General features: G+C 34.1%; 1 long non-coding RNA gene across 1 annotated transcript; it reads left to right on the top strand.

Annotated features, from left to right (window-relative positions):
• The first annotated feature begins 997 nt into the window (after positions 1-997).
• LOC127150825 (uncharacterized) lies at positions 998-5,278 on the top strand. Its single transcript, XR_007823416.1, has 5 exons — positions 998-1,385; positions 1,461-2,414; positions 3,775-4,001; positions 4,352-4,502; positions 5,018-5,278. It is a non-coding gene; the product is annotated as an uncharacterized LOC127150825 (long non-coding RNA).
• Positions 5,279-15,849: the final 10,571 nt, after the last annotated feature.

Genomic DNA, 15,849 nt, shown 5'->3' with positions numbered 1-15,849 from the left:
TTTGAAAGACACTTGTGGTGATCCATGAAACATCAAAATCATCAATAATTCAACTTCAATTTTAAGCTACAACAAGTATCACTTGCTCTATTTTTCCCATTTTGGTCAAGCATGTTTAATTCTGTAAAGTGATACATTTGGAGTGTTTTAGATCCTAATTGCTTCCGTTAGCATGTTATTTTCTCCTTCACAAAGATGTTAGAATTCATAACTTTCATTGTAAGCATGTGATCACATAACTTTGAATTATTCTCATGATTTATTCCTTAGTTAATGCATTTTCCTTTCATTTTTTTTTAAATATTCTAAATAAAAGACTACGATAACTTATATTTCTACCTAGCAAAACTCCAATAAACGACTTCTAATCAAACAAAAGTGTTGAAAAACATTTAAAAAAATATGAACTTAGGCTACTTTTGGGATTGCTTTTGGTGGGTGAAAAGAATTTTCGAAAAATTTTGTTTAGTAAAATCGCTTTCCAGTTTCTTTTTTCTATTCAGAGTCATCTACATGCTGGCTTTTAAATACAACTTCCTAAAATTGTACCATACTTTTTAATTAATTGTTTAAAATTAAAATTTCATTATTTTCCTTTCCATTTGTTTCAATTTTGTATCAATAAAGTTGGCCTGATTCAATATTGTATAATCATTATTATTCTAAACTTGATTAAAATAATTTATATTAAAGATATTGTATCTTTTTTAGAAGCTAACTTATAATAAGATACTTAATTACGAGAAAATTGATTTCATAGTTAGAAGCTTAGAAAGTCACTAGAAGAAATGTGGGCTTTAATGTCGGGTGGAAAAAATGAAAAATGAACTTTAATGTCGCTTTTCAAAAAGCGGATGTTTAATGTCGGTTTTAAACCGACATTAAAGCAGAAGCTTTAATGTCGGTTTTAAACCGACATTAAACATTCTCCCTTTTTTAAAAGTGACATTAAAGCTCATTTTTTTTTTTTTTAATATTGTAAAAAGTCAATGGTTTCTCTCTCTTTTTTTCCCCAATTTAATTCAGCAAAAACCCTAGGGTAGTCTTTCCCTCCCATACGTTCTTTCTTTTCTTTTTCCCATTCTTCTTCCTGTCCTTCCTCCACCCAAGCTCGTCGGCCGCCAATTTCACACACAGATGATGTTACGCACAAGCTTCGGCTGACAATCCACCACCAGACGTTCACGCACAGACGACATTTCCGGGTACATGTATGCATATCTGTGAGTTGAATATATTCCAATCTGAACAGGCCAAGATACATGCAGGTTCTCTTGAGGATGCTTCCAGCCTACTATAAGCACGTTCGGTCCTTTGAAAATACCCTCGTCACCAAATTTTATGGTCTTCATTGTGTGAGATTAACTGGGACTTCACAAAAGAAGGTATACAAGGATACTAAAGCAGTACAATGGTTGCCATGGATCCTTCAGTTGATCACAGATTTTGTTGATTTACAGGTGCGATTTGTCATAATGGGAAATCTATTTTGTTCTGAGTACACAATCCACAGGCGTTTTGACTTGAAAGGTTCTTCCCACGGCCGTATAACTGATAAACCAGAGGCAGAAATCGATGGAACGACAACCCTTAAAGATCTTGACCTTAATTATATATTCCGGTTGCAGAAGATTTGGTTCCAAGAATTTTGTAGGTATAAGTTATTAACATTTTTCCTTACCAGTTGTTTGTTATTCACTTTTGTTCATGATAAAAATTTGTATCTCACTCCTTTGCTCCCTGATGAATGACCTTAACGTACTCATCAAATGAATCTACATCTGAACTCATACTTGGAGCTGAGTTGAAATTTTTCTGAACTGGAATTTATTGTATCATGTAGTATAAACGTTGTTTGCTGGTTTTCTGCTTTCTTATACTTCATTACTTTTGATGAAGATACGGAACCCGAGTCTTTGCAAGTTTTTTCTTTTCTCATTCTTACTTTTTTTCTACTTTTGTTTCTTCCCATTTCGATTCCTTAAAGATCAATGACACCCAGGTTTGGTAACCGGTTCAAAACCCACATACCAGAACCCTCCAACAAACACACTACTCTGTTTTTACTGTGTTGATTGAAGGATCTGTGGCCTCTCATTCTGTTGATCCCTTTGGGTTTTGCTGATTAGGTTTTCTGGGTTTTGATTTGGAGAATGGCGGGGATTTGAGGGCATTCTGTTGATTGTGGATGGAGAATTGGAGGAGGATAAGGAAATGGGGTTTGTTGTTGCATTTAGGATCTGTGATTGGTGATTGTGTTTTGATTTGGTCTAAAGGGGAAATATGTTGGCTTTTCCTGGAACTCCAGGGACATTGACTGGGTTTGTGTTGAGAATTTTGCAATGTGTTTTTGCTGCTGGGTCTATTGCTTCCATGGCTACTTCTGTTGGCTTCTATAACTTCACAGCTTTTTGGTATTTACTCATTCTCTTCTCGCCCTTTTCTTCTTTTGGTATGATTAGTATTGATTGTATTTCGAATCGAATATTCTTCAAGGGGTCTTTTTTTTAGTATTGTATGACTGGTGAATCTTTGATTGAATTAGAAATTTAGGGAATGCTGCTGCTTAGTCTTATCCTATTTGTGACCCTTGCCTTTTACTGGTGGTTTGGCTGCTTTTGGTTATAGCTTTTGCCTTGCAAGTTTGAAAATAGCTGATTTGAATAGTCCACTCCGTTTGAGCTTTGATTTTATGAAACCTTTGAATAATTGTACGGGGAATTTGGGGTCTTAAGATAAGTGTGGGATTATTGCCTTGGTTATTTTCTATCGTTTGTGAGTATTCTTCTTCATTTTCTTTCATTTGACTTGTGTATTTTATGCAAGGGATACATATTTGGTTCTCTCGTTCTCTTATTCCCTTTGAGTGCTATTTGATTCAAGTGTGCCTATTCATAGTTAATAATATATGTATATATGATCAGTACAGTAGCGTAATTTCTTTGAGGGGAGGACGTTTCTGAATTTTGGTGCCTGTGTTTCTCTTGCTATGGATTCTGTTCTTGTCTGAGCCTTTTTTCCTTTACATTTGAATGTCATTAGGTGAAAGGGAAATGCTCAAATGCAGACTACAGCAATAATCTGCCATATTTTGGGGTAACCTTCTGATGTAAATACTTAAGGTGAAGTTTTTTGGTTGATTGAATCTTTCATTACTGTCTTTTTTATAATAATTTGATGATAATGGAAATTAGTTAATAAAGATACTTGTAATACTCTCTCTCTTGTGCTCATAAACAACCTCTTTAAGGGTCTCACCCGTTACTTCAGCAAAAATAAGAAGGCACACCTAAAACTCTTTCCCGAATTTGGCGTAAATAAACATTGTAATCTTTATTAATATTAGGAAGTTCGAATGCCACCTCCGGTGGTCGGCCACCAGGTTCCATTTCCGGCCAGCCTTAAAACATCATTCCAAATACTCTCTAAGTTGAAACGAAAACAATAATTTTCAAATACATTTTTCTTTCCAATTAATTTTTTTAATTATCACTTTTCTTTCCAATAATAATTAAATTAATTTTTCTTTCGTTTTGTTCTATTTTTTCTAGATTAAAATTGATGATCTATCTATGTGATCTCAAGTAATGTCATGGACAAATTTAAATCTATATTGTATGTGTGATGGTTTATTTTAGTTTAATAACATAACGAGAAGAACCCCCAAAACTTGACTTGGATTTTTCAATATCTCTTCTTACTTAACAGAATTCCCTTGTTTGACTTGGATTCTACTTTACTAAACTAATATATATATGTGTGTGTATAATGAAGGGACATCAGTGATATGTTAGTTTGGAGCTTAGTGCGCATATAATAACAGCAGTGATAGGGTCGGGGGTTCTATCGTTGGCGTGGGCGATAACGCAGCTCGGTTGGGTGGCTGGACCGAGGGTATATACTGCAGGAGGTAACAATGTTAAATTTTGTGGGTTGGCTCAGTATGGTAATCTGGTTGGTGTTAGCATTGGTTACACCATTACTGCCTCCATTAGCATGGTGTAAGTCTTCTCTCTTGACATAACTTTAAGCATGGCGTGGGCGATAATTTTTTCTCACCTTGCGCACAGAGTTTGGCTTCTTAACATTCTTGACAAATATGTTCTGTATGAATTAAACCTGGTTATATAAATTTGGTGCATCTCTCCACATCCATATGACATTCTATGGTTAGCTATAAACATCTCACTTTGGCAAGAGAAGTCTCGCTCATGTGAGTTCAAGTATTGTTTAGCCAGACTGGCCAGAATTCATTTTAAATTGGCTCTTTGACCAAATGGTTCACATTTTACTTATTGTTTTACCTCGTTACATTTTCTGATTGCTTTCTAACTTGAGTTTCAATTGTCAGCAGCCCAATGTGCAATCTAGATCACAAAAGGAAGGCTTAGAATCTGAACAATTTTGGAATTTGCTGGGAGGCAAATCTGAATATCCTAGCCAAAAAATCAGTCGAGATGCTGAGAGTGATCCTCACCTATTTTCTTGTACTTTCTCAAGAGGTCTGTATAATTCCTCCTGCTAGTGAAAATTTTATGCTTTATCTTGTAAACTTTGCTATACTCCTAATTCTAAATCTGACCCCCTTTCCTGTGAACTTTTTGGGTGAGCATAGGCTCCTTGGGAGACCCTCCAGAATGTGTCCTGAGGAGTTTTGGTTATTAAATTCCTTTCTTGCAATCGGTCCTAGCTTGATATTGTTGTTTTTTATTTTTCTTCCGAGTTATTGGATATTTTTCTTCTTGTTGGGATCATCTGTTTGCGGAAAGAATAATCCTATTATTATCGTAACAATATGTTTTCTTTTATGCTTTACATGTTCATGAAAAGATTCCTTGCTTTGTTGTGACCATTTATATGGGGTTGTTTTGAGAAATGGCAGGTCCACATCGACGAGATGTTAATGAGAAGAGAGATTGTTTGTTCTGATATTTTGATATTTTGATATTTCTACTAGCAACTAGGTCATAACATTGTTACTTATCAATTCAACCATCCATCTTCATGTCTTTTACAGGGAGTTATCACTAAACAAATGACTGCAATAGAAGAAATGGTTGCAAGTGAGTACAATTAGCCAGACCCTCATCTTTGTGACAAGATCTTGAAGTTGGTCATTTGTGAAGCGTTCTACTTTTCTTTCTTTCTTTTTTTCCAAAGGATGATCAGTGTAATAATTAAGCTTCATAATTTCTGTGTTTGGATCCAAGTTGTATATAAATGTCACATTATTAAGATTTCATTTTGTATATGTACAAGTAAAAGATTTCGTTTTTAACTATTTGGTGTCATACAAAATAAACAATAATGCAAGGATTTAATAAAAATAAATTTGAAAAAACGACATTAAAGACAGCTTTAATGTCGGTTAAAAAAAAATTAAAGACATCTTTAATGTCGGTGGAAAAACGACATTAAAGATGTATCATAAGTGACATTAAAGGCATATTTAATGTCGGTTATCCACCGACATTAAAGATGAACCGACATTAAAGGCCTTCAATAACACCTTCAAAGATGTCGGTTTATAACCGACATTGAAGGGCTTTAATGTCGGTTTATAACCGACATTAAAGATGTCTTTAATGTCGGTTATAAACCGACATTGAAGCCCAACCGACATTAAAGCCCTTTAATAACGCTCGCAAAGATGTCGGTCGCCAAGCGACATTAAAGGCCTTTAATGTCGGTTTTAAACCGACATTAAAGGCCAAATTTCTTGTAGTGAGTTTTTTTTTTCACTTCCCTCCGCTCTCTTATTTTCAAATTTTAATTTCAATTATAATCGATTTAAATTATTTAACTTAACTTAAACATATCTAACTTAAGATTTTTGAACTTTAACTAACTGAAGATTTTCTTGGGGAATTTTGAGATGGAGCACATTTTTTATTTTACATTTCAAAAGTAGCAAGTTTTTAGAAAATTCATAAATTTGTTTTTCTCATTCTATCTCGGCTGACATCGACATCGAGATTCTATTCAAATTATAAAAAATCGTCTCAACATGATTTCTCGGTCCATCTCGACCGTGATCGTCATTGAGATCATTAGTTTTTGTTTTTAAATTTCAAAACAAAGGGTATTCTTAAATGACCAAAACACTCTTGGAAGATCATCACCAACACCATGATTCAGGGCTTTGGTGGCTCGAGATTCTTCGGGATTGACCAAATTATGATGATCACAGAGAATCTCGGACCACCAAATCATCAGGATCATGGTTGCACTTAGCGAAGACCATCACCAATGTAATTTTGCTAAGTGTGACCATGATCCTGGTGCTTTGGTGGTTCGAGATTCTCTGAAATCCAACATAATTTTGGTTAATATCGATGAATCTTAGGCCACCAAAGCACAGGGATCATGGTAGTAGTGATGGTCTTCCAAGAGTATTTTGGTCATTTGAGAATACCATTTCTTTTAAAATTTAAAAACAAAAACCAACTATCTCGATGACGATCAGGTTGTGAGATGGATTGAGAAATCATGTTGACATGATTTTTTATAATTTGAATAGAATCTTGGTGTCGAGGTCGATCGAGATTGATTGAGAAAATAATTTTACAAGTTCTCTAAAACCGTGCTACTTAATGTAAAACTAAAAGTGTACTACTTTTCAAAATTTTCCTTGTTATTCTAATCATTAAGTTAATATATTTTTGCTATCTATTATAATTAGTCTCTAAAAAGTATATAGGTCTATCAAACATTTTTTAATACATACCACATTAAAGGTATTTCATATTCATCGTAAAAGTAACTTAAAATAAGGAATATTTGTTTTAGGCACTATTTCTCTAAATTAATCCATTTATTATCAAACATTTACCAAATAAACTTAATATTATAACTGCACCATCGAGTATCACTATGGTAAGACCAATGTCATGGTTGATGCGCTAAGCAAGAAATCTAGTCACTTTGGTGATGCTCTGAATTCAGGTAGTTCTTCGCTATTGAGAGAATTGAAAATGAGTGAGGCAACGGTGTCGATAGGCAAAATGGGTAGTTTAATTGCACATTTTCAAGTAAGACCTACCTTGATAGACCGTATTATTCAAGCTTAGCCTGGAGATACAGTGGTTAAGAAGTTAGCTGAAGAAGTAAGACTAAACCTTCGAACAAATTATAGCAAGAGGGATGATGGTGAAGGAAAACGAGACAAGCATAGTGGAAAAACGAATCAATTCTACTCTAATTGCATCAAAACTAATTAGAGATTAACATGCATATATTACCCTAATTAAACGAAATTAGGATTAGTAGGAAACGTGCCTGTGAAGCCTCCTAATCCTTGTAACCTCCTCGCGAACTTGAAGTCGGGATCACCACTAGAATTAACTCGTTATTCTTTGGATTTAGAACTTGGTTGTGGAACCTCTGAAGTGGAGGAAATTGAGATGGAGATAGAATTTGGAGGTGGAAATTTAGGGTTGATACAGGGAGAAAAAGAATTTGGTGTAATTTTAAAAATAATAAAATTTGTCAAAATTTCAAAAGTTCTCAAATATTTGAAAAAGGGCATTTAAATAACCTAATTACATGAAAAATGCATGTAATTAATACATCAAATCTCAACGTCTAATATTCCACTAACAATTAGTGAAACTTAGTGGGTTAGGTGTCTACATCTCATGTAGCCACTGATCCCACTAAGTGTCAGTGGAATTGTCTAACAAAATGTTGGATTTTCATATTAACTTTAGTCCAGTGGCAATATGGTCATTTGACCATAAGTCAAAGTCAAACTTTGAGCTTTTCAAGTCAAAAGTGAACATTTTTACTTTTTACCATTTCATTTGTCTTGACTAATTTCGATCCCTCGAGCATGAATCCATTTTTATTTTTTTGAAATTTAAATCACATTTTAATATATAGCCAGTCAAAGTTTGACTTTCCAAAGTTAAAAGTCAGATTTTGAATTTTTACGACTTTGACCATTTCCATCAATTCTGAGCTTCTAAATATGAATCCATATTCATACTTTTAATATTTAAATCATATTTAAACATAAAGCTCTACTTATAACTGATAGTTAATCACATATATTTGTCGATTTCTCTCTCTTTACTTAATTTCAACGGTTCGAATTATTACAACATATTGTTCTAAGTTAATTTCATATAAGCTAGCAGGGGAACCTAATGGACCTTTAGATCATGATTCCAACGATTTGAGATTAATTGGCTAAACCCTTTTAGACCGAGCTAATCAACATTCGTTAACTAACAGGTCATTTCACTAAAGTTTCGTAGTTGTGCTCCCCTTACTATAGATATATTTGTGTCCATATGATATAATCATGATCAGTAAGTTAATCATTCACATGTTGTTTGTAACCTTGGCTAGGTCAAAATATAGTTTTACCCATTAGACTACATCTTGCTCTTTAAGTCCTACTGATCCACTATTGAACAATTGGTTTAAGGTCCAACCTATAAACTGAATCCCTCTCTGAGAGGGTGGGGTTCCTTGTTCAAGACTTGGATTCGATCCTTAAGGAAACAACCTATCTGCTGACCCTAAAACGGGCAGGAGTGAATTACGTCATGCACCCTATATCCTTAGCCATCCATCTGATATTACCCCTAAAATGGGAGGCTTCTTGAGCCAGTGTTGTTGAGCTGCCCTCACTTATGTAGATTTAAGAATAATTTCATTTGAACAAAAGTTCATAGTTAGTTTAGGATTAAGATTAAGTTACCTAGGTCATCAACAATCAAAATACTCAGTTTTATATAGTCAATAGTGTTCTTAAAAGTAACTATTCCATGGTTCCAGTCTTATATAAACTCTTTACATAAGATGCCCCCACTTTCCTGTCTCTACATGAACAGTTGAGGATCACATCATTTTTATTAACTACAAAGCGGATCGCATCCATCGTGTTCCCAGAATAAGGCGCCCAACCTTATTCATACACTATAGATCATTTGGGCTATATACTCGAACTTGATCCATGCTTATATCTCTACATAAAGTTCATGTTACAATAGATAGTCTTGGGATCTTAACTTACTGGATTCAAGATTATAGTATTCTATTTTTCACTAATAAGTCCTCAATAACCACTTTATTGAATAGAATATAATTTAAGCTATAAATTACGAGTTTTAGAATATAAAATCCAACAGATGGATACTTGATGAAATATGATAGGTTGTGTGTACCTAAAGATCAAATTTTAGAAGCAGCACATAATTCTGCATATGCAATGCATCCTGAAAGTACAAAAATGTACTTAATTTTGAAGAAGTATTATTGGTGGTTAGGTATGAAGCATGAAATTGCAGAAGTGTTTGATTTATCAACAAGTTCAACCGGAACATCAGAGTCCAGCAGGACTTCTAAATTCATTTCCAGTGCCAGGGTGGACATGGGAGCATGTTACAATGGACTTTTTATTTGAACTTCCATGCACGTCGAGTGAGTATGATGGCATTTGAGTGATAGTTAACAGACAACGTATCCACCAAGGTCACTTTTACTTTAGATAAGCTGGTCAAGCTATATGTCAATAGAATTGTAAGTGCATATTGAGCTTTGGTATCTATTGTTTCTGATAGAGACTTCATGTTTACTTTTAAGTTTGGTCGAGTTTACAACAAGTTTTAGATACCAAGTAACATTTCAATATCCCATTTCATTCTCAAACATATTGTTAGTCAAAAAGAATCATCCAGACCTTGGAAGATATGCTTCGAGCTTGTGTTTTACAGTTCAAGGGTAGTTGGAATTCTCACTTACCATTAATAAAATTTGCATATAATAATAGTTACCATTCAAGTATTGGAATGACACCATATGAGACCTTATAAGGTAGATGGTGCAAGACTCGTGTATGTTGGGATGAAGTTGGAGAAAGGAAGCTAGTGAGCCTTGAATTAGAGCAAACTACTTATGAGAATGTGAAATTATTATAGAGATGTTGAAAATAGTTCATGATCGTCAAAAAAATTATGTAGATAAATGTCGATGAGACTTGGAATTCATGGTTGGTGACAAGGTCTTTCTCAAGTTATTCCTTTGGAAAAGCATGCTTTGTTTTGGTAGAAAATGGAAATTGAGTCCAAGATTTATTGGACCCTATGAGATACTAGAACATATTGGACCTGAGACTTATCGTTTGTTGTTGCCTATGGAACTTTCTAGGATGCATGATGTATTTCATATGTTGATGCAGCGTAAGTATGTTCCTGACCCATCCCATATTCTCGAGGCACGACTGATTCATTTGAAGGAGAACTTGTCTTATGAAGAGGAACCAATACAAATTTTCTTGACAAGGAGCAAGTGTTAAGGAACAAGGTTAGACCATTAGTAAAAGTCCTTTAGAGGAACCATACTACGGAAGAAGCAACATGGGAAAGTGAACAGTTGATGAAAACTCGATACCTATAGTTTTTCACTTCATCACCTTGACCAACTTTTAAGGACAAAATTCTTAAAAAGGAGGTAATAACTTGTAAGCTCTTATTTTACTCTCTTTTATTTATTTTAACATCTCCTAAGTTGTGAAAAACTAGTTTGAATATTTTTTATACTCCTTAAAGGTCGAATTGTTTTGATAAGAAAAATCAGAACCAATTTAGTTAGGTATAAGACTTGAATGTTATTTAATGTTGAAAAGAATGAAGATAAAAGCAAAAGGGAAGTTAAATATGAAGTCAGGGACATAATGGTCTTTTACTAAGATCTTTTTATTAATAGTTTCTTTAAAAGAAGGTTAATTTTCTCCTCTTCTTCTTGAGCATGCCAACTGCTCCCCGTTCTTAAAATTTCTTGCACTGTCTTATCCCTCTCTTCCTCTCTTTTAGTCGACACCACCACCCAACACCTCTACGTCATTCGACTCACAGGATGAAGATAGCACGTTCCGCATCGCAAATCTAAAAGTCCTACGCGTCGTCGCTCTCCTAGGTTGTCTCTAAATTGAGTCGTGTCGTCATTTAGTTTTTAGTCGAGTTGTGCCGATGCGTTTCTTTCACGGCTTCTCAGTTTTGGCACTATGAATTGAAACCTCAACTCACATCTCTCTCTTGCGTTGCTCGGTCATTGGTGTAACTCGATGTACACCATTGGAGTTGTGTGGGTAAGTTTTTGTGAGAAATAATGGAATTCATAGAAATATTGAACACCCATAAGCTTTTAACCCAAATTTGTTGATACCCATCATGTTTCGTTGTTAGATTTGAATTACTAGACGATTTTGATCGTTGTCTAATCATTAGGGAGCTCGGAATTGGGTGTCTTGGCAAAACTTGGGTAAGTTTCTAAGCTTTTTGGAGCGGGTTTTGAGTACCCATTTAACTTTAGTGATAATATTGAGTAACCCCTAAAGTTGGATGCTTAATTTCGAATTTAGAAGGTATTTAGGGTACTGTCCGTTAAAGGGTACTTTGTTAACTTCTTGCTAAGGTTTGAAATAACTTTATTGAACTTTCTTAGAGTTGTTGAATGTCCATTGTTTAAGTAGTAAAATGAAATTATCTATGATCCTAATCCCCTTTATCCCATTTCAACCCCCATAACCCCTTCCATAACACCCATTTGTCTTTATTCATTTATTTTCACAACTCTATTATTTTTGTATTAGTGAGATTTGTATCAGGGAGATTTTGTAATGATTAAGAAAGGGTACACATTTTTATTTTTCCTTCTTAGAAAAGTATTGAAATTTTAGTTTTATTTTTAGTTTTTTAAACTCGGTATTGTATTCCAAAATATTAGTAGAGGGTCGACAGTAAAATTTTAAAAAATAAACTTATGAAAATTAATTTTATAAGATTATTTTTTTAAAAAAAATAGAAAGTAAAAGATTTTGAACATTTCATACAAATAATCATTTGGGTTTTATTTTTGTTTCTTTTATAAAAATTTAGCTTATGAACATTTTTTTATTAACTAGTTACCTACTTTACAAATATTTTAAAAAATTAAGTTGAAATTCGAAGAAAAATATAGTTTTTAAAAATTTGTTATTATTATAATTATTAAATTTTGGTTATTAATTTCATTCTTGTAGTTAAGAAACATGACTTAATTTAAAAAATAACAAAATGATTAACCAACTAAGATTTTTTATTTATCTTTTAAAATTAACATTTAGTTGATAAACATTATTTGAATACACAAGCTTCGATAACTTATTATTACTTTTTACTATTGTTTTACTAAATCAAAATTGAAAAACTACAAAAAAAAAAAAAAAAATGAAAGGGCTGTTTTCATTTTTATAATTAGAATTTACTTAGAAATTTCAATTTTAGTTAATGTTGAATGTTTGGGAGGAAAATAAGCATTAAATTTAATAAATATTATAAGAATTGTAAAAAAATAATTTTAGTAGAAAATGGAAAACAGAAAGTTACCGAATGAAGGGTGGTTGTTTTAAGCACAAAGAAGCTCAAAGACCCAAAAGAATTTTTTTAAAAAAATAAGATGATTTTTTATGGCTAAAATTACTTCATAATATGATTTATTCAAATAAATATATTGAATTCTTTTATCGGATATACATTAAATATATATATGATTAGTCTAGGTTCCGATGTGTTGTGTTGCATGTATAATAGTTTATATACTAGATTAGCAAGTTTATTAGGTTCAAAAGTTCAGAAGAGTCGACAGATATCGTTAGAAGAGAGTGTTGAATGAGAAATTTTGGAACCAATCACAAATTGCCACATCATTTACTAAAATAATTATATTTGAGATTAACTTAAAATTGACATGTGTCCCAACTTAAATTTAAAGACAAATTGGACAATTCTAATGATGTCACGTGTCTTTATTATGACAATTGGATCAAATTAATTATTTTGGTTCAATTAAATATTATTTACTTGGGCTAAAATTCAATTGAGCCAAAAAATAAGCTTAATTTAGCCTAAAATAAAATATGACCAAAATCCATGTGATTGAGCCCATGGGTATGGTCATGGACCAGACCAGGCTCAAGTCCATAAAAACCCACCAGGGAACAATATAAACATAACAGTTCTCTTTGGAACTTCAGAAGCTCTAAAGGAAAATTTTTTACTTCAGAAGGTCTAGAGAGGATTCTCCCAAGAGATGAAAACTCCTCAATTCCTGAAGTCGAACACCCTTGAAGATTGAAGCTCCTTTGAAGATACAAGCTTTCTTCCAAGACTCTAACTTCAAGAACACCCTCAAAGATTGAAGCTCCTATGAAGATACAAGCTTTCTTCTAAGACTCTAACTTCAAAAACACCCTCGAAGATTGAAGCTCCTTTGAAGATACAAGCTTTCTTCCAAGGCTCCAACTTCAAGAACACCCTCGAAGATTGAAGCTCCTTTGAAGATACAAGCTTTCTTCGAAGACTCCAACTTTCAAAAACACTCTTCAAGATTTAAGCTCCTTTGAAGATTCAAGCTTTCTTCCAAGACTCCAACTTCAAGAACACCCTCAAAGATTGAAGCTTCTTTGAAGATACAAACATTCTTCCATGACTCCAACTTCAAGAACACCCTCGAAGATTGAAGCTCCTTTGAAGATACAAGCTTTCTTCGAAGACTCCAACTTCAAGAACACCCTCAAAGATTGAAGCTCCTTTGAAGATTCAAGCTTTCTTCCAAGACTCCACCTTCAAGAACATCACGTGCTTCGCTTCCTCAAATCAAGCATATGCATCCAACCGAGAGAAAATCAGAGGATCAAATTCTAGAGATCAGACCACATCGTATCAAATCAACATAAATACAACATCAACACAAGTTTAACTCCACGAACTAATTTCTTTTGAAATCTGGTGTGAACAAATTGGCATGTCCAGTGGGACATCTCTACCTTTCATCTCCCTCTCGTCATCCAAATTTACAAGAAAATCAATGGCATCAAATAAGGTTGCATCCAAATTTTCTGCTGCAAGTGACTCTTACACTGGACTTGTCACCCAAAGTCACTTAAAGAGAAGCATGCAAGAACAAGAACAAGGTCCTGTCCTCAAGAAGAAAAGTTTGGAACAACTGATAGAATCTCCTAAAGGCGGGATCATCATCAAAGATAATCCTTTATTCAACAACTCTACGTCTGCTTCTAATCTATCAGACAAAGAATCACACCTTGAAGTAGTGTCTGTCATGATGGCAGATGTGACAGCTGAGGCAACCATGGCAGAGATGGAGAGAAAAATAAATTACCTAATGAAAGTTATTGAGGAGCGAGATCATGAAATCGCCGCATTGAAAGATCAAATAAAGGCTTGTGAAACTGCTGAGTCGAGTAAAACTCCTGCTGTCAAAGCTAATGATAAAGGAAAAGTTGTGTTGTAGGAAAACCAGACGCAACAGTCTATGTCTGTCACCTCCCTATCAGTCCAACAACTATAGGATATGATCGCAAATTTCATAAGAGCTTAGTATGGAGGATCACAACAAACTTCTTTCATGTACTCCAAGCCATACACCAAAAGAATCAATGACTTATGAATGCCTATTCGGTACCAACTTCCAAAGTTTCAACAATTTGACGGAAAAGGCAATCCAAAGCAACACATTGCTCACTCTGTTGAAACATGCGAAAACGCAGGATTAAGAGGAGACCAACTAGTCAGACAGTTCATTCGAAGCTTAAAAGGAAATGCTTTCGAGTGGTATACTGATTTAGAGCCAGAAGTAAATGACAGCGGGGAACAACTGGAAACAGAGTTTCTCAACTGCTTCAATAGCACTAGGCGTGTCGTCAGCATGATGGAGTTGACGAACACCAAACAGTGGAATGAGAGCCAGTCATTGACTACATAAATCGATAGAGAGCTAGCCTCGATTGTAAAGACAAGCTCACAGAACTGTTTGCAGTGGAGATGTGCACCCAAGGTATGCATTGGGAACTTCTCTATATTTTACAGGGAATAAAACCTTGCACGTTTGAAGAATTGGTAACTCGCGCCCATGATATGGAGCTAAGTATCGGCAACAGAGGAGCAAAATATTTCTTAGTTCAAAGAACGAGGAGTGACAAGAATGAAATCAATGACACTAAAAAGATTGCAATTAGTGTCCTAAACGAGTATATGGTTGTTTAAGAGACTTCATTCAAATATTTCTCTAAAAGAAAAGAAACAAAACTTGAAAGAAATCATAATGGCGATGAAAAGCGACGCCCAACTCTTAGAGAAAGACATAAAAAAGTTTATCCCTTTCCTGACTCTAATGTTGCAGACATGTTGGAGCAATTGATAGAGAAACAACTTATTCAGTTGCCAAAATGTAAACGACCAGAGCAAGTAGGAAAAGCAGACGATCCTAACTATTCCAAGTATCATTGGGTCATTAGTCACCCTGTTGAAAAGTGCTTCGTGTTGAAGGAGCTAATTCTAAAGTTAGCATGTGAAAATAAGATTGAGCTAGATATTGATGAAGTAGCTCAAACGAATCATGTTGCAGTCAAGATGACTTCAAGTGTTATGCAATTAATGTTGCTTTATGATCAAAGGAAAGTTTGATTCAATTTAGGACTTTCGAACCTATACTTGTTCGATTCCAACAAAAGATCATGATGACAAACTCTAAAAACAAAGAAGAGCCTATTGAGCATGATGACAAAGAATGGATAATCATGGCTCGTCAAAAAGGCAGACAAAAAAATTTCATTCAAACGAAGTCGCACTTCCATCAAAAGCAAGGAAGCATCTCTCATAAAAATAAGGGAAAATGAAACAAGAAGATGTCAAAGCCTAGGCCTATCAAAGGAAAAAATTAGGACTTCCTTCGACCTTGACGGTCGATAATTTTGGCAGAATTCTTTCTAAGAAGCTTTCTAGAGAATAATCCAAAAGAAATATTAGAAGTCACTACATGTCATGCTGTCAGCATAGTAGAAGT

Source organism: Cucumis melo, chromosome 9, assembly GCF_025177605.1.
Source record: "Cucumis melo cultivar AY chromosome 9, USDA_Cmelo_AY_1.0, whole genome shotgun sequence".
NCBI classification, from domain to species: Eukaryota; Viridiplantae; Streptophyta; class Magnoliopsida; order Cucurbitales; family Cucurbitaceae; genus Cucumis; species Cucumis melo.
Note: the sequence above shows the minus strand (reverse complement) of the source record. Positions and strands in the feature narration are given on the sequence as shown.